Here is a 19,361-nt window from a genome sequence, read left to right as displayed (position 1 = left end):
TGTTTGTCAGAGTTAGCAACAGTTGCTAAGGGGGGTGGGGCTTACCGATAGGTCAATTGTGTCAAGGCACAGATCTGAGGAAGGCTATAAACATATTGATGCTGCATTGAAGGTTCACAAGAGCACAGTGGCCTCCATAATTGCTAATAGAAGAAGTCTGACTCTTCCTAGAGCTAATTAGGGAAGAAGGGTCTTGAAGTGACCAATAACCCAAAGGCTCCAGAGATCACACGTGAAGATGGGAAAAAATTAGAGAAGGACAACCATCATTGCAACAGTCCACTGATCTGGGCTTTATGGCAGAGTATTTTTTTAAAGCACCTAAAAGGCTCGCAGACTTTGAAAAACAAAATGTTTCCCAACCTTGTTCCCTTGTTCCCAACACTATTTCAAACTGGTTGAACTGGAGACTTCTCAGGTTTTGAGGGAAGCTGCACACAGCACAAACACAGAGATAATAATGATGCTTAGAAATTAGTAAGTATCATACACATTTTAAAAGTGAGCCTAATATATAATGCCATATAATGCCCACATTTGCAGTCCAGTCGGTTTTGGATCAGAGCCATAATGTTATGAATGCTTTGGGAATGTAGAATAAAAGTTATTTGAATCTTGAATCAGAGAAAGTGTTTTAGACTTCGACTCTTTCTGCCCCTTTATATGCTCGGATCAAACTGTTCTCAGCTGCAGTCAAGTAAAATGATTATGATAAAACAAACATAGGCACATCGTGAAACAATCATAGGATGAAAAGAATGGGATTAAGGAAGAGGCGGAGATAATGTTTGAATATATCTTAAATCATTGTAAGGTAATCGGTTTCAAAGCTATCTCTGCCTTTGAAGACTTAATTATGATCTGACAGCAAGATGAGAGATGTTTTTGCATCTGACGACTTACCACTTTGAATCATTATTCACACCGAGAACCAAGAGAAAGTGAGTGGGAGAAGAAAAGAAAAGAAAAATGGTGTATATATGGAGGTTTTAGATGGAAAGAAAGTGAAGCAAATGGAAAGTGTACACAACCCAGGGGGTCAACAAGTTGCCAGGGGGTCTTTGAAACAACTCTTGATTGACAGCTCTAGATCAGGTGATCAATTCCAGCGTCCAATCAACAAGTGTGATTGATTCATTAAAACTTGGGTTGTGGAGGACCGGCACCCCTGAGGATCTCAAAGGAGCCCACGGGGGGCAAGAGCTGAAAGACTTTTTTTGACCGGCATCTCATTACTCTGCCTGAGGAGCGTTGGGATTTCAGTCTGAAACTCTTCTCTCCCGCAGGGCCCACACAACGGACTGCTTTCCTTTAGACCGGCACATGAAAGCATGAGGATGAAAAGAGAACTAGTTAGAGCCAAATTATAATGTTCATCTGTGCATCTGATGTGGAACCTTGAAGGGAAGTTGAGTAAGTCTTGAAAACATGTTCTGCTTTCTATTTTAAACCTATACAGTAATTCGCTGGAAGTTACACTGAAATCCTCTCTACTTTAAGCCGTGTTCCCATGACTTCACTGGATGGTGTCCATCCCGATGTGCATACATACTCAGCAAGCTTGGCTCCCCATGAGAGTTGAAATCCTGTCACACTAAATAATATTCTGAAACAGGTTGCGATGCACAATGTGTCCTGGGGCGGTAGTGATGAAAAGAGTACTTTATTAAAGATTCTCAAACTCTGCGTAGAAGAAGAATATTTCTGCCATGGATTATAAAACTAAAAAAGGTCATTTTTAGCTCACAATTCTGATGTTTTTATAACTCCCAATTCCGACTTTTCCGAATTGCAAGAAAAAAGTGAACAAAAACCTAAAGTTTATACATCACAATTATGACATTTTTTCCCCCACAGATTTGGAAGTATATATCTTGCAATTGTATATTCAAATTCAAATATTGCATATATGGATATATTGTTTGGAGAACTTAACTTCTGCAAAATATACATGCCCGGCCCAAAAAAAGTCAAGATCTTAAGAGTCAAGATCTTGGACAAAAATGAATGCATTTTAAACATTTATTTCCATGAAGAGGTGCTTCAATTGTTGGTCCAGATCTTGTATTGAGTCCAGCTCTCTGTAAAGTCTCCTCCGGCACATCACAAACACTTTCAACGAGTTTAAGATCTGAATTCATGTGTGAAAGTGATTCTTCATGCTCCTCACAAGCATTCGTTCACAGTTTGAGTCTGATGAATATTGACTTTGTCATCCTGGAATATGATCATGATGTTCTTCCTACATGGTGTTTAGGAAATGAAAAGCTACACACTCCATCAGTTAGTGTTAGAAGAACTGCTGCCAAATATATAACATGCTAGACACATAATAATCACTGCAATAATGATCCAATCACAGACTCTTAAGCATTTGCCTATTTAAATCCCAATAGTGATCTTTTTTTGGACCGGGCAGTGAATAACATTTACATTTATTTGGATAAAATGACTTGAATAAATAATTATTAATGCAAAAGTGCCAAGATTACATGCCGAAAAGTGCATAAAAAAACGAACATAAAAGTGTGTTAGGTCATCACTGCTTAATATCACATTCAGTGTTGGGCAGTAACTTTAAATTGTGGTAAGAATGTATATCGTATAAAAAGGTACGAAATTTTGTATTAGTTATTGCTAGCTGTTCAGTGAAATCAATCAAATGTTCTCTTGCTCTTGAAATACATACACTGACAGTCACCTGCAACTTAGCTTTATTAAAAAACGTGTACTAGAGTGGATTCGATTTGAGAGTTTTCCATCATCAATAAAAAAGCTTTATTACTAGAACATCAGCCGCTTATGATGATCCATGTGTCTATCCACTGACCTAACTGTAACTATCAATTTGATATTACTGTGCAATTATATTAAATGCCCTCCCATCTTTCCCTGCAGAGACTTTTTCGAGAGCAGATTTGGCCGAATCCAAAATATATTAATGATTTACCATGCAAGATTAGCTGCAAGGAACCCAGTTTATTATTGTCACGATGCAGACAAGGGAAGAGGAGGGGTCAGGTCAATTCCAGGGGGTCAGGTCTTGCCTGATTATCTTTAGCTGGTACTAACCACAACATTTCTCTGAATAGTAGCTGTGTGTTCAGGTAGAATAAAATCCTTTGCACCTCCTTGAAGGTGAGTTTTTGAGCAGAGGTTGAGGTTCACCCTGGGATAGGGTCTCTAACTTAGCCTAACCGTTTGCTTGGTTGCCATTATCTTTTTGGCTGTATAGAAATAAGACAGGTCTTACCAGTTCAGTCTGCAGATCGCACTGGTTTTGAATTTGTCATGGTTTTAATCTCCGTCATTGGATCATACTATTTGAATTACCTGCCTTGCCCATGTCCTTTTACATGTATGTAAACATTTAAAAAAAAAAATATATATCTCAAGCTGAACTTTTGTAAACAAGGCAGTGCTGTGGTGAAAAGTAAGTTTGATCAATTATCAATTTATTGCAAAGCTAAAACCGATGCTCTGAGTTAATAACTTGTGTTTATATCATCCAGAATTGATTATTGTAATTCTCTATTTAGGCCACTCCCAGTCATCAAGATTAAGATTACAGTTTGGCACCAAAAAGAAGGACGGATTTACTCCCATTCTGGCTTCACTTCATTAGCTTATATGATTAATTTTAAGGTCTTATTAATTTTTAAAGGGGACCTATTATGCGCCTTTTTACAAGATGTAACATAAGTCTCAGGTGTCCCCAGAATGTGTCTGTAAAGTCTCAGTTCAAAATACCCCACAGATTATTTATTATACCATGTTGTAAATGGCCATTTTTGAGTGGAAGGAAAGACATGTTGTTTTTGTGCATGTATCTTTAAATGCAAATAAGCTGCTGCTCCGCCCCTTTTCCAGAAGTGGGCGGAGCCTGTACAGCTCGTGCCTCAGATACTCTGACAAAAACTAAAACATCTGTTTGGTCACACTCACGTGACATTGCAGTTCTTTATCATCATGAAAGTTTATTTTCTGCATGTGTATTAAAGCCATATAAGTCTAAACTTCTGATATTTGGTTTCCTGAGAGCACACATCCGAAGAAAGCTGGATGTATTAAACTAAGTTCTCTTTCACATCTTTTAGCGCTTAAACTGTCAAATACACACAAGGTTATGTCAAAAACACACAAAGCTCACATGAACTGTCGGTTATGTCTGTGAACATAAACAACAAGTAAAGAAAACACATGTGTATATGATCTGTGTATTAAAGTGAAAGCTTGATATCCTGGTATATGCTGTTAATATGAATCAAACAACAAAAGAAAACAGACAATCCCTCACTGCTCTTGACTGAATAATAGCTTTAATAAGAATACATTTCTTGCTTGAAATCTGCTGTTAAGTGTTCTGACGAGGAGTGTGTGGGTTTTTACCATTATAGGGTGGTTGTGTAACACACACTGTCGACACTCATTTAGGTTTAAACACCATGTAAAAGTGAATTTTACATAATATGTCCCCTTTAAAGCTTTAATAGTCCCCTATTTATCAGACCTGCGTTTCTATTTCCCGACAGTCGTACCCAGGTTATAATAATGTCCCGCAGAGCATTCGATCCTCGCCCTGCATGCTTTTAGATGAACTCTTAAGACTCATTTTTATACCCTGGCTTTTGAGTCTGACCCAGGAGAGCACTGAATTATGCTTTTTATTCTAGTTTATATTCTATTATATGTCATGCATTGGCTGTTAAAATAGTTTTTGAACATCACTTTGGGACATAGCCTACTAGCTGTATCAGAAATGTCTCATAAAAAAAAACAAAAAAACGTTATCTCTCTCTTTATATCTCAGTCGCAGTCCTCTTTTAAACCAAAAATGCACGTGGATTGTAAAGTGAGGTATATTCCCCAGAAGTGTGACGGTTTGAGAGTAAGAGGATGACTGGCATGTTGATTCTCCTGCTGTCTTCAGGGGAGTCGAGAGAGCTGACTGACAAGAGGAGTTCTTCACGTACAGGAATAATAAACAGATGTGTTCAGCACACGCTCACATTCACACACAGACATGAACACACACACACACACTCCAGCACACCTGCACAGGATTAGCTGTCCTTCACAGAGTCCTGGCCTTCCCTCTAAATCTTTCTCTCGTACTATAATGTTTCCACCATCACCTCTATCCAGTGTCTTCAGTTCTGAGACAATCTTCATCTCTTGCAACCCCAGTAAATGCTTACATGGCTTACAGTGCCCGAACCAAAAGGTTAATAATAGGAGTAGGAAGGACAGGAGCTAAACTACACAACTGGACTCTTGTCCAAGTCCAGAGCACTTAATATTAAGGTATGAGCATTGTAACTTGATTGTGTCGTGGCTTCTGATCTCATTCGCTTCCAGTTAGCAGTACAAAAACTGTTTGTAATGCTGCTTGACACTTGCGTTGCAACATAAGGTAATGTTGGTATTACGATAAAAAAATAAAAATAAAAATAAAACATTTACAAATTAAATTTTGTCTCATTTTATTTTGTTTCATATAAAATGCATTTAAAAGAAATTTTACATTTTACACTAAACCTTGTTAAATGAAGTAAGCAATGGCACAGTTTCCTGAGAAATCAGCCATAAGAGCTAGCTATTTCAACATCTCTTATGTTTATGTGTGATATGCATTAGATAATGAGACCAGGATGTGACTAGCAGAGGATAGATGAGAAACAGTAAAAAGATACATACAAATATTGTTGCACAGCTATCAAGAATACTTTATTTTGATTGGTCAATTATGGCATTTAGTGGTCAACAAATATTAGCACAAAATATAGAGTTTAGTTTAAACGGGCGGGACCACTAGGTGGCAACAATTTACAGTGTTTTTAAGAACTAGCTGAAGAAGAAGAAGAAACAACACGATGCAAGGAATGGATATAAACAATGGATATGCAAAAGAGATCATCAGCTTTATCTTGCTAATTACCATAATTACCCTCCTCCATCCCCAGCTCCACCTGTCGTTTATCTTGATTTTTATGATGTTGCTGCATGGATGCGAAGGGAGTTCTTGCCCAGAACAGAGCCGTACCGCCAATCCAAACTGTATACTAATTGTCAATCATCTTCGACGATAGAAATATGGATGAAGCGTACACTAGAATAATGATTTGAATAACGCTGTAATGTGACACAACAATTGTTGCAGATGTTTAAATGTCAAATGCACTGGTAGAAAAGTGCAATGCTCATCAAAACGAATAGCATATGTGTATATTATTATTTTTTTGATCCTCTGATATTCATGTTTCTTTCTTAAAAAGCTGCAAAAAGGTATGCAATGGTTTGAAGCTATGTGCAAAATAATGTTTCAAACTCTTATCGGTGGTTTCAGAAATTAGGATTAGTTCACTTTAGAATTTAAATGTCCTGATCATTTACTCTCCCCACGTCATCCAAGATGTTCATGTCTTTCTTTCTTCAGTGGAAAAGAAATTAAGGTTTTCAGGAAAACGTTCCAGGATTTTTCTCCAGTGCTGTTTCTCTAGCTAGTGCAAGACAAGCATTTGTGGTGTAAAAGTATATAAATGTTTATTTTTGTTATAAAATGGCAGATGGTTTGTCTAGATCAGACTCTTATTCCTCGGCTGGATCGTGTCGAGACTTTGAAGCTGCACTGAAACTCACATTTGGACCTTCGACCCGTTGGACCCCATTGAAGTCACTATATGGAGAAACATCCTGGAACGTTTTCCTCAAAACCCTTCATTTCTGTTCGACTGAAGAAAGAAAGACATGAACATCTTGGATGACGTGGGGGAGAGTAAATGATCAGGAAATTATAATTCTGAAGTGAACTACTCCTTTAACAGTATAGGCAGAAAAACAGAAGTGAACCCCAAGCTTTATTCCGTGATAATGACTGTACATTATCCCTATAGATGTGTCTCACTATCACAGTATCATAGAAGAAGACAGTGTTTTTTGTAGTTGCTTTCAGACTAATGTCACACGAGACAATCCTGTGTGGGCTCAAATAAAGCCTGACACTGATTGTTGCTTTTGCAGATTTGTGTATCTGTCTGTCTCCTTCACACACACACACACACACACACACACACACACACACACACACACACACACACACACACACACACACACACACACACACACACACACACACGTAGGGGTTTGAAGAGCCATTAAAGTGACGAGAGTAGACACAGACACAAACAATGTAAATAATGCATGCTGATCCTAATTACTGCAAAAGAGCTTCGCATTACGGCACTGCCTCTGAAGTCCCTCAGACAACTTTCACAATGATCACTCTCCTCCGACTCACTCCATTTACCTCGTTTCTTTCATCCACTGGAGGAATTTCACTGCAGAAGTGATCAAAGCAGACGCAGGAAAGTTGATGTGACGGTTCTTCATTTCTGACTACAAAAACAGAGTTGGAGGAGGAGCCCCATTCAGGAGAAAGAGAAGCAGATGCAGGCCGTCTTGTTCTCGCTGAAGTTTACATCTGCACTGCTCTTTAGGGGAACGATCTGTGTTGCACAGAGGGCAGAAGTAGATCATTTACTTACCCTCATGCTTTCCAAACCAGTATGACGGAGCCAAAAATATAAATATCGTTGCCATGAGTTAAGAATTCGTTCTCTTGTTTTCGTAAATTGTAGCCACATTGCACTAATTTGTTCCTTCCTTTTGATTTAAATACAACAAGGGAACAAATGTATTATATCGTGAGCACGACTTAGAAAAACATGGGAATTAATTATATTATGCGCACAATTTAGTAAAACGAGGGATCAATTTATTATATTGTACATATGATTTAGTAAAACAGGGGAACTAATTATTATATCGTGCACAGCAAAATCCCCAGTGTTAAATTAACACTCCTGGGCCCGTATTCATAAAGAATCTTAATGCAAAGAGTAGCTCCAAAATTCTAAGAAAATTCTTAGAAATGTGGGCGTTTACTCTTAAAATTAAAGAAAATATCCTACTAAAGAAAAAAGTAATTCAGAAAGTATCTTAACCCTTAAAAGAGGTCTTAAGGTCAAAATTGTTAGGAGTACGGGCGAGGACTTTTAAGAGGCTTAAGAGTTTCTTTAGCAGAGGAGAAAATGGCAGAAAGACGAAGAGGGAGAAGAAATGTGATGCAGACAATGGATGACAGTGAGTTAATAAGACGCTATAGATTGACGCCCGGCCCGAATTTTTCTTTACGGATGGCCTTGTGTTTATCCACTTACTCGGCTAACAGTAAACACTGTTCCTCTGTCCAGTCGGGCTTTCTCGTCCTTCTTGGTTTTGATTCCATTTTTGTTACATTAAAACCAACATTCAAACCACCACTTAAATAGACATGCCGGCAATCAGTGTAACTGGAAAGAGTGGAACCATTTTTATCATTCTAAGCCAATCAAATACCTTATAGGAAATTAACAGCATGGTAAATAAAAAAAAGGATTTATATACACATATATAATGTGTGTGTGAGAACGGTCAAATAGGAAAAATTACGCATGTAATTTCAAAGTGAAGGCTTAGAATAGCTATACTTAAAATCACTCTTTTTTCCTTCTTGGACAACCAACCAATCACAGTCTTCAAAAGATTGTGTCATACATAGCAACGGGGTCAGCCCCGCCTCCTCACTAAGATGACATTTTTTGTCTTTTCCTTACTCAGAGTTGCTCTCAGATCGGTCCCGAATAAGCTAAGACTCCTACGTAGCTAAATTAAGAGTTTTCTGAGAGGATTCTTAGAATCTTTATGAATACGGGCCCTGGTGTACATATAGGTCCAACTCAGGGTGTTAAAAATTAACACTGGAGCAGTGTTGAAGTTAATGAGATAATTAAGTGATTAATTAAGTGATGATTGGCCATTAGTGGTGACACCTAATGTTAATAAGAAGAATCAGTGAAGAAAAGAGAAATACAAGAACTTCGAGCCATTACACATTATTGCACTTATTATTACCAGTTTGACTTTATTTCTGTCATACATCTACACACAGTCTTATTTAGATTTACAGAAGTTTAGATGGTGATGTTTTATGGAATGTTTCATTTCATGTCACCATTATGGTGATCAGTGTTTGCTTTAGTTGGGCTCTTGACCCTTTACTTTTTAATATTAGTTTTAATCTAGCCACTCCAACTCTGTGTTCATAAAGCACATTTGTTGTGGCAAGAGAAACTATGACCTGGGCTGTGTTTCCCAAAAGCTTTGTAAGCCTAAATTGATTGTACAGACCATTTTTTGCAATTGTTCTACAATCAAGTTAGGCTTAAGATGCTTTTGGGAAAGGAAGCCCAGGTAATGATGATAATGTTTAGATCAAATCAAATCCTACAATCCTGTAGTGCCTGATACATTGAACCAGCATTATAAACTGATTATATAAATGTTTTATTTATATTCATTACAGTAGCTAATTCCAACAGTGTTTTAATAATCTGAAGGTTTTAAAATCACGCACAGACATCAAGAATCTACATATAAATCTCATTAATGGTGACAATCACACAAATGCTTCATGTTGCAGTGCATAATGGGAGCCACCAATCAAAATGCATCCATGGCTCACATCATGCATTACAACATGAATAAATTATGCAGCTGAATTGTCCTGTAATTTGCATTGGTTTTCCTGTTTGCTTTAATTTTGCTATTGTTTTGTTAGGACTTTAGTAGCTTGTTTTGTGATGTTCAGAGTTGATCTGTTTGTCACTAGTTTGTTTATTGTCACCATTGTTGAGATTCATATGCTGATTCTTGATGTCTGTGTGTCCAAACATAATAGCTTCTGTGTAAAAAGTATTTTCAAAAGTGTTGTTGGATCTCAAACTGTAGAATCTCAGGGCTACAATCACCAATGCTAACATCAGATATCAAGCATATAGTCAAATATTTAGATTCTGAACGTGAATCAGGTTACTACATAATGATAATGTCATCATCAATACATATTGTGAGCAGGTTTTCTCTTGCAGTAACAAATGTGCTTTATAAACACAATGTTTGAACAGACAGAGAAAAATCTAACCATAAATAAAAGGATCAAAAGCTCAACTAAAGCAAACGCTGACCATCATATTGGTGACTTGAAACGAAAAATTCCATAAAACGTTTCCGTCTGTAAGTGCTATAATGTGTAATGGCTCGAAGTCAGTAGTTCTGGTCTGGCAGCAGAGCACAGCGTTTTTAGCCGTTTTCGCGGATCCGTGTGAATGGGGATCGTTTCGACACTGGTGTCGTCTGTACGCGGAAAACTCAAAGGAAAAACTTCTCCGTTTTAAGCATATCGTCGTCGTGTAAACATGTAAACGTGTAAACGTACCCTGAGTCTGTCTGTGTCCTGTTAGTTTCAGTTTACATAGACTTTTAGTTTGTATTCATTTGCCACATTTGTTCCTTTGTTTGAGTTTCCCGCCACTCATCAGTTTCCATGGACACTAATCTAATCGATCATCACAGCTGTTCGTCATTCAGTTCATCACCATGTGTATTTAAGTTCCTCACCTTCACTCAGTGCTAAAGACTACCTTCTGCTTTTGCCTGTTGGGTTATTATTAAACTCTACATTTGAGCTTTACCTTCACCTCAAATGAAACTGGTTCTTGGATTTCTTGTCTTGTTGCGGAGGCGACAAGATGCAAAGAAATATTCTGACTGGAATGCAACCGTGAATAAGATCTATAGCTGGGGTACAGATTTTCGAGATCCGTTCCTCAAATTAAGATATCATTTGACTTCAGAAGAATCCAGCGCACAGATTTGACTCTTCACTGAATGTTTTCATTATATGTAAAAGAGCAGCATGAACATTCTGCTAAACATCTTTTGTGCTCCATAGACAAAAGAAAGTCTTACAGCATTGGAACAACATTAGGGTAAGTGTTCGTGAGAGATAAATGATGACCGAATATAAGTGTAGCATCTCATTTGATCTACACACCAAACAGGTCTACCGCTCTAATATCTTTTTAGCTAAGTGAGTAGTGTTTAAAGCGGTCAATACATCTATATGGCAAAGTGATGTTTAGTGTCTCTTAAAAGTAACATTTTGAAAAAAGTATTGAGACTCAATTCAGCTTTGAGACAGCGAGGGCTAAAATAACATCAAAGGAATTGAGTAAATACAGTAGCTCGATAGCCAAACTTTTATACGGGCGCTGAGGACACAACAAAGCCTTGTTTCAAGTCAAAGTGAACTGTGTTCAGAAGCCTGTGTTTGTGCTCATTAGTCTTTTAAACACTGGTTTGCAGGCGGTAAGCCGTGAACCTGAGTGTGTAAATGACACTGCAAATGAAATCATGTCTTCCACACGGCCCAGATGTGGGCCGGATCTGGGCCGACACTATGTTGCTGTCAGAGTGATTATTCTGAACGTGCTCCTCCCGAATTTAATAAAACATCATTTATTGCTTCACTTTTAGGTTCAAACCTTAAAAAAAAAAGTTGTTAATGCTTATGCCTCGCACTTCTGTTCACTTTTTCTTTAACTGAAATAGTTTCTTTAACTGAAATACGTTTTTGTGTTTTGTGCAAGGGGTTGTCGAGCGGTAGGCCTTTTACAATCTAACAAGGGAATCAAACAAGGGAACGAATTATTGTATTGTGAGCTAGATTTAGAAAAACGAAGGAATTCATTATATTGTGCGCACGATTTAGTAAAACGAGGGAACACTTTATTATATTGTGCACATGATTTAGGGTAGGCTACGTTTGCACGACGACGATATGTTTGAAACGGAAAAGTGTTTCCTTTGAGTTTTCCACATACAGACGACACCATTATCAAAACGATCCCCATTCACACGGATCCGCGAAAACGGCTAAAAGCGCTGTATTCTGCTGCCAGACCAGTAGATGGCGATGAAACACTGTAGACTGAACACGTAATACGCATGTGCATGACGTCATCGTCTTCAGAGATTCGCAATTTTGTCGTTTTACACGGAGACCGTTTTCAAAAACGTGCACTTTGAAACCCGTTTTTAAAAGTTTGCGTTTCAGGCGCCCAAAACGCCGTTGTCGTGTAAACGAACGGCCAAAAAGCATAAAAAGTTTTACGTTTTTAGTTTAAAATGGTGTCGTGTAAACAACCTCTTGTATTATATGTATTATAAAATGAATGTATTATTATGCGCACGATTTACTTAAAACAACGGAATGAATTATTATATCATGCACACAATTTAAAAAACGAGTCAATGAATTATGTCATGCACACGATTTAGTAAATCAAGGGAACAAATGATTATATTGTGCGCACTATTTACTAAAAACGACGGAACGAATAAGTAAAACTTGCTTCAGTGATTTTTCAAAACCTTTCACTGTCTTCAAAGCAAGAAGGTCCGAGTCCCGGCTGAGACATGGAGGACTTTTGGTGTGAGTTTGCACAAGTCAAGTCAAGTCACCTTCATTTATATAGGAGACACAAAGGTGTCCAATCCTATCCTGGAGGGCCACTATCATACAGTTGAACTCAAATCCCAATTAAACACACCTGAACCAGTTAATCTTCATATTTAATTTAATATTCAACAATATTATTGATCTCCTGCATTGTCACTATTATACAAGAACTGAACTGAGCTGGACGATGACATCACGGTTTTCTCCAGAGCGGCTATATATATAATTGAACTAAATTAATAACTTTTTTTACAACAGAAATGCACCATCACTGAACTTACTTAAGCTGGACTGTGACTCTATTTTCTTCTGGAAACAAACTCTGTTGCATTATTTTCCTGTTATCTCTGTAAAACTGCTTTGAAACACTTTGTAGTGTAAAAAGCGCTATATAAAATAAATAAATGTGACTTGACTTCAGAATGACTAGAAACTTCCAGGCCAGTTGAAGCTGAACTCTGTTTTGTTTTACTCCCTCTGTTGTTGGTGTGTGGGAACTACAAGTTTTTATGATTGTAATACACCTTTAATATTCTGTTTGCTCCTATGATGGTGGATTCTCATTTCTTTTTTATTTTTACATTTCTTTAAAGCGTCTTTGATGGCCTTGTTTCTCTCTCTCTCTCTCTCTCTCTCTCTCTCTCTCTCTCTCTCTCTCTCTCTCTCTGCACAAGCGCTACATGAACAGACAAGTTGTTCTGACTGCAATGAAAGGAGAAAGAAGATCACAGCTCAGCGGACAGTGACGGCAGGCCAGAATAAACCCTTTATACTGCTAGAAACCGACTTCAAAGGTGTGACGCTTTCCATGTGCGGCAGGAACCGTGTGAGAGTTTGATTAAAGACGGATTATGATTTTAAACAGACTTCAAAAAGTTCTTCTTGACGAAGACATAATATCTTAAGGAGTTTCAATTCAGTGCCGCTTCAACATGAAGGAGCAACATAATCCAACTATTACGCTCCAGCGTTTCAAGACGTTTCACTTTCATCATGTACAATAGTCACTTCAAAGCATCCGAGTATTAATGATTTATGCTGCATGGATATGTCCCTATGGTATTATGATAGGCACATTTTCACAAACCCAGATTGTTGATTTGTTGTCAGCCCAGTCTCTCTAATGAAGGCCAAAGTCACTGGAGTGGCAGAAGCAGAAGATTATAAACGTCTGGAGAAGTAAGAGCCAGCGAGGACAGTGTTTTCATGCTCTTTATTGTCTGGGTGTGTCAAGTCATCTTCATTTATACAGCGCCTTTTACAATAGAGATTGTTTCGAAGCAGCTTTACAGAGATAACAATTAATGAAACCAGAACTCAAAGACAAATATAAAAAATCCAAACAGTTGTTTATTGAAAAGATGGACTAATGGCACAATTCAGCCACACTAAAGGGATAGTTCACCCAAAAATGAATATTCTGTCAGTAATTATTCTCCCTCATGTTGTTCAACCCCGTAAGACTTTCGTTCATCTTCAGAACACAAATTAAGATATTTTTTATTAAATCTGAGAGCTGGATCACTCCTCCATAGGCTTCTATTGTAATTGAAACCTGTCTGCCCAGAAAGTTAGTAAAGACATCGTTAAAATAGTCCAAGAGACTACAGTGGCTCAACCTTAAGTTTATCAAGCAACGAGAATACTTTTTGTGTGCAAAACAAACAAAAATAATTACTTTATTCAACTATTCATTGTCTTCTGTGTGGGCCACTGAGTGAGTTCACAAGAGCAACACGACACACACAAACACACACACACACACACACACACAGTGGACCTCAGATTTAGTTCACGAGAGCATCAAATGATCGTGAGCGTCATCATCTCAGTTCTCGCGCATGCAGAAAGTATTCTCGTCGCTTGATAAACTTAAGGTTGAGCCACTGTAGTCACTTGGACAATTTTAACGATGTCTTTACTAACTTTTCTGGGCTGGTAGAATGAAATTACAATAGAAGCCTATGGAGGAACAACATGAGGGTGAGTAATTACTGACAGAACTTTCATTTTAGGGTGAACTATCCCTTTAAACAGTTTCTGATCGAATGCTAGTGGATAAATTGCGTTTCTTTTCATTGTAGTTTGAGACTGGTGATGATATGAAGTGCACACAGTTAATCTTCATCCTACAGGTTTCAGCCACGAGACGAAGGAGATCATTGGAGAGATGAAGGAGACAATCAACACAGGAGATAAACAAGACTTACAAGTTGAACCACCATGGTAGGTAGAGCAGGTACAGAGTCTGTTTCCACGTCCTATTTTCTCTTGAGAAGGGGCTTATTTTGAATAACTACTTTGTGAGTGTTAAAAAAGTTTGTTCTATATAGTATGAATGTAATGCGGATGTACATTCGCCATGTTGTCATTATCATGACTTCCATCATCAGTTGTGTCGCTTCGCTGACGTTCACAACCTCTCTCCCGTAAACTGCTCACAGTCCAAACTGCCGTATCTAGTTACTAATTGAAAACTTACATTTTCAAAAACAAAAGTAACTGCTTCAAAATTCACTTTTTTTGCCATGGGTGTGTGAATTTTATGTAGTAGAACAAACCGTCAAAGTATCGTCAAGTTATGTTTACCACAGGCTTTATTTTACTCGTATATTGAAAAACCTTATAGGAAAATCTTGAGGAAAAAAACAAACAAACAAGAAACTAAATTGCAAGGCCTTGCCACCTGTCAGAAAGTGCTTCCCAGCTAACAGAGTTTTGTAATAAGATGATCTCCAAATGTTCAGTGTTGGTTCTGGGAACGTAAACAATGTCCAGTTTTCTTGACGTTAGAGGAACGTGTTTTAAAAGGTGTGATGTTCATCAAAATTAAGTTGAAAGACGTTTGATGAACAATGAAATATTCTAGGAACGTTGATTTGTAACATTCCAAGAACATAAAAATGTCCAGTTTCCTGAATGTTAATATAATGTTGTTTAAAGGTTAGTGTGATGTTCCTGAAACATTCTTTCAATCATTCAAACACCGGCTGTGAACAAGCACTGAAAGAAAGAGAGATAAGAACACAAACTACAACTTTCTTCAGACACAGCCTTCGATGAACTGAAGATAAAAGACATAAAATCTCTGAAGATCTGATTAAACAACTCCACAAACAGCATTACCAGCTTCACTTATTACTAACCAGACTGACTTTATTTCTGTCAGACGTCTACAGAAGCTCTTATTGAGAATTAACAGAGGTTTGGATGTTGATGTTGGTTGAAAATGTTTAGTTTGAGGTCACCATTATGATGATTAGTGTTTGTTTTAGTTGGGCTCTTGACACTTGACGTTGGTTAAGTTGCTTTTTTTTAGCAATTGCAGGTGCTTTCAGAAAACATTTTTTTTAAGTTCCAAGAACCATCACTGAATATTTGTCGAACTTTCTTATAACACAAATCTGTTAGCTAGCAAGCTAGTGGTAAGTTTAGTAAACATCACTCACATTGTCTTTAGAAAAGGTAAAAATCCAGTTTTGATCTTTAATTCCATTTTTGTTCTGTACATAAACAATCTTATGAAGAACAAATGTCTCAAAGCCTCAGCACTCTCAGTTAATGGCCTCATCTGTGTCAGACATCCAGCGTAAACAAAATATTTTGTAACAGGCCGTTTAGCATCTATATGAGCTTCTCAGATCTCACAGCATACAATCATTTCCACGCTCAGAGTGAGTGCCAGAGAAAACAGCAGAGAACAATCCAAACGCTCCCTGATTGCTCCGTCTAATAATGCGTTCGGATAATTATCTTGGCTCTTTTCCACGAGCACCGCTCCTCGAGACATGAACACAAGTCATGTGCTGTATATACGGTGCACACCATAATCCCGGAATAAGTTGTGTGAATATTGATCTTTTGACTTTGCACAAAGTGTGAAAAAGTTCAATAGAGATGTAAATGAAGCAAAGACGCTGGAGTTTGGGAGAAAATAGAGCTTTTTATCCAGCTGTGTTAAATTGGATGTGAATATAAAAGATTTAGAAGGCCCAGACAGAGAGAGAGAGAGAGAAAAAAAGAGTAAGGGAGAAACACAACAAAAACAAATTAACATCTAAAATACGGCGGTTCCTTTCAACAGATCTCTTCAAATCTCCATCGGGCTTTTAATGGGGGGGCGAGTTCAAAGCACCACTGTTCTCCCGCAGCTCGCGAGAAAAACACGAGCGCAACACTTCCGCCTCTCTGTTCTCGCTCTTCATATCTCCTCTCCTGCAGACGATAAAGTCGGCTTGCTCTGAGATGGAAGTGAAGATGCCATCGTCTGTGAAACACTTCCCGGTAGAGTAAGTAAAAGCAAACTGAAAGCCCTAGCTGAAGACGCTAGCATTGCCCTGCAGAAATATCCCAGCATCAAAGAGAGAGAGAGAGAGAAATGACAGGGAAAAGCAGAAAGAGTGCAACCTTTATTTTCCATGGTGGCACTTCCTCAAATGTGAAATGTTTAACTCCAGCAATCTGCTCATTAAAAGGTCTTCAAAGCTTTGCACTGATGAAAAGGCATGCGTTTGGATGTGTAAGAGCGCTTAGCGGCTACTGTTCAGCGCTATCTCGCGCAGAAGTGTTTATAAAATAGCTCTGAAGGATAGCTCCTTCTCTTCGGCAGGAAGGATACAGTTACATGAGGCTATAGGCTGGAGATATGTGATGCACAGGTTTATTGTTTTGCTGACAAAGTAACAAAAGCTTATTTTGAAAAGAAAAAGTTAATGTCAGCGCATAACGCTGTATATAAAAGAGAGGATAGAGCTTTGTCACGAAGGAATATTCAGTAAAACACATTAGGAGATTTTGTCACCTTTGGCTTTCGGCTTGCTTGGTTGGAGACATTTAATTGAATATTCAACAATATTATTGATCTGCCTGCATTGACAGCATTATATATGAACTGAGCTGGACGACGGTTTTCTCCAGAGCGGATGTATATACATATATATGAACTAAATTAATAACTTTTTTACAACAGAAATGAAACATCACTGAACTTACTTCAGCTGGACTGTGACGCTATTTTCTTCTGGAAACAAATTTGTTGCATTGTTTTCCTGTTTGAAACAATCTGTAGTGTAAAAAGCACTATATAAATAAAGGTGACTTCACTTGACTTTAAAAGTCTTTAGCCACATTTTTGCCACAATAAAGATAAATGACAATGCCAAATTACTGAAAGTCTGTCGTGGTCATGGACTCTTATTTTGATATTCGGTTGTGTTTTCCTTGGTTCCTGTTTCCCTGCTCTGTTTATTTTCGGTTTCCTTGGTTTCTGATTATGTCCCTGGGCCTTTCTCAATCTGTGTTCTTGTCTGTACTTGTGTCCTTGTGTTCTTGTGAAACGTCATCTTTTGTGGCCCAAGTACTGTCCCAATACAAAGTTTGCATTTTGGCAAGAACAGTTAAAAATCCCGGATGTGTTCTTGACACGCCCATTTTACCGAGGATGCATCGGTTGGTAACTTGTGTGAACTTGACGGCAGAAATATCCCAGCATTCAATTCGGCATTCGAGGAAGGAGAGGCAGGTCAATACAGTATTTCGTTTTTCTACAATTACGTACACTATTTCATCACTAAATTCACTTCTGAGAACATTTGATGCGAGAAATCAACTGTGTAGATTTCAAATATTGGCATTTTTACGAAAATTTATGGCTAATCGAAAATGTGCTCAAACGTTTTCGGAAGTGAGAATCTCCATAAGCGCCTGCGGGTGTAACGTTAGCTATCGAGCCAACCGGCCAGTTTGCTCACAGACTCATTTTACCTCACAGTCAAGAGACCATTGCAGCCTGGCTGTTATCGTCAATAATTCTCGTTATGTTTGGGTACTGCAGACGGTGTCTGTGCGGGGGTATTATTGCTCAATACCAGCAAGAACACATCGTCTCAAACTGTCAGCAGCGTTCTGTGTGCTCGTCACCTTGTGAGTTCATTCTTCCAAGAACAACTATCAAGAGCGTTCTCCCCAAGAACACAAGTCCGTTCTTTGCATTCTTGGTTTTGAGAAACACCCCATGTGGCTAATTATTATCAGCTGTTACTTATTTAGTTCCTTGTCATCCCCTGTATGAACAGTCTTAAAGAAAACAAAATTGATGGCTAACTTGTAAGACAACTCTTTGCAGTTTATGCAACCGGCCCCACATCTGTTGACCTCAAAACTATTTTGACTTACAAATAATTATATTTAGATGAAATCACAAAATTAAGACGACACATCCATTAATGTGTTGAGATTATGTGCCATCTATAATAAAGAGAAACAAATTAAGGTCCCATCTCACCTGAAATCCAAAACACTTTAAATATTCCCTTTGTCTGTCATTGATATGTCATACAGTAGATAGTGCTTTAAACGTGTTTTCAACATTAAATGCATAATGAGTGTGTCAGGGTAGGAATCACAGGATCCAATAGCAAGTAAAAGTATTTAATGATAATGAATGCAGAGTGAACAGTGAAGACAGGAAGACTGGTGACGATCTATCTCAGACAGCAGGGCTCTGGCAGCGCAGATGACAGCAGTGGGGGAAGCGTGGTTCCGTCACTCGAAAGTCCAACACGAACCAGATAATCCACTGCAGCAGAGTGAAACAACACGGACCAGATAATCCACAGTAGCAGAGTGAAACGATACGGACCAGATAATCCACTGTAGCAGAGTGAAACGGCACTGGCAGAGAGCTGCAGGAATCCGTGAACGGGAGCTGAGAACGAGACTGACACCAACATGAGAACCGAACAGGACCAAGGAAAAACAACGATCTGACACTGAACATGACAAACACAGCACTACATATAGGACTCACAAACGAGGTACACCTGCGACTGATCTGATTGCTCGTCAGCACAGCTGACGCTCGAGGGCAATCAGATCAGAGCAGTAACACACAGAATGGGAAGGTGAACCTGTGAACCGTGACATTACCCCACCCCCTAGGAGCGTCACCTGACGCTCCCAG

The sequence above is a fragment of the Rhinichthys klamathensis genome, unplaced genomic scaffold (genome assembly GCF_029890125.1).
Source record: "Rhinichthys klamathensis goyatoka isolate OS25496 unplaced genomic scaffold, OSU_Roscu_1.1 h1tg000065l_1, whole genome shotgun sequence".
In the NCBI taxonomy this organism is placed as follows: domain Eukaryota; kingdom Metazoa; phylum Chordata; class Actinopteri; order Cypriniformes; family Leuciscidae; genus Rhinichthys; species Rhinichthys klamathensis.
This window is presented reverse-complemented; position numbering follows the sequence as displayed.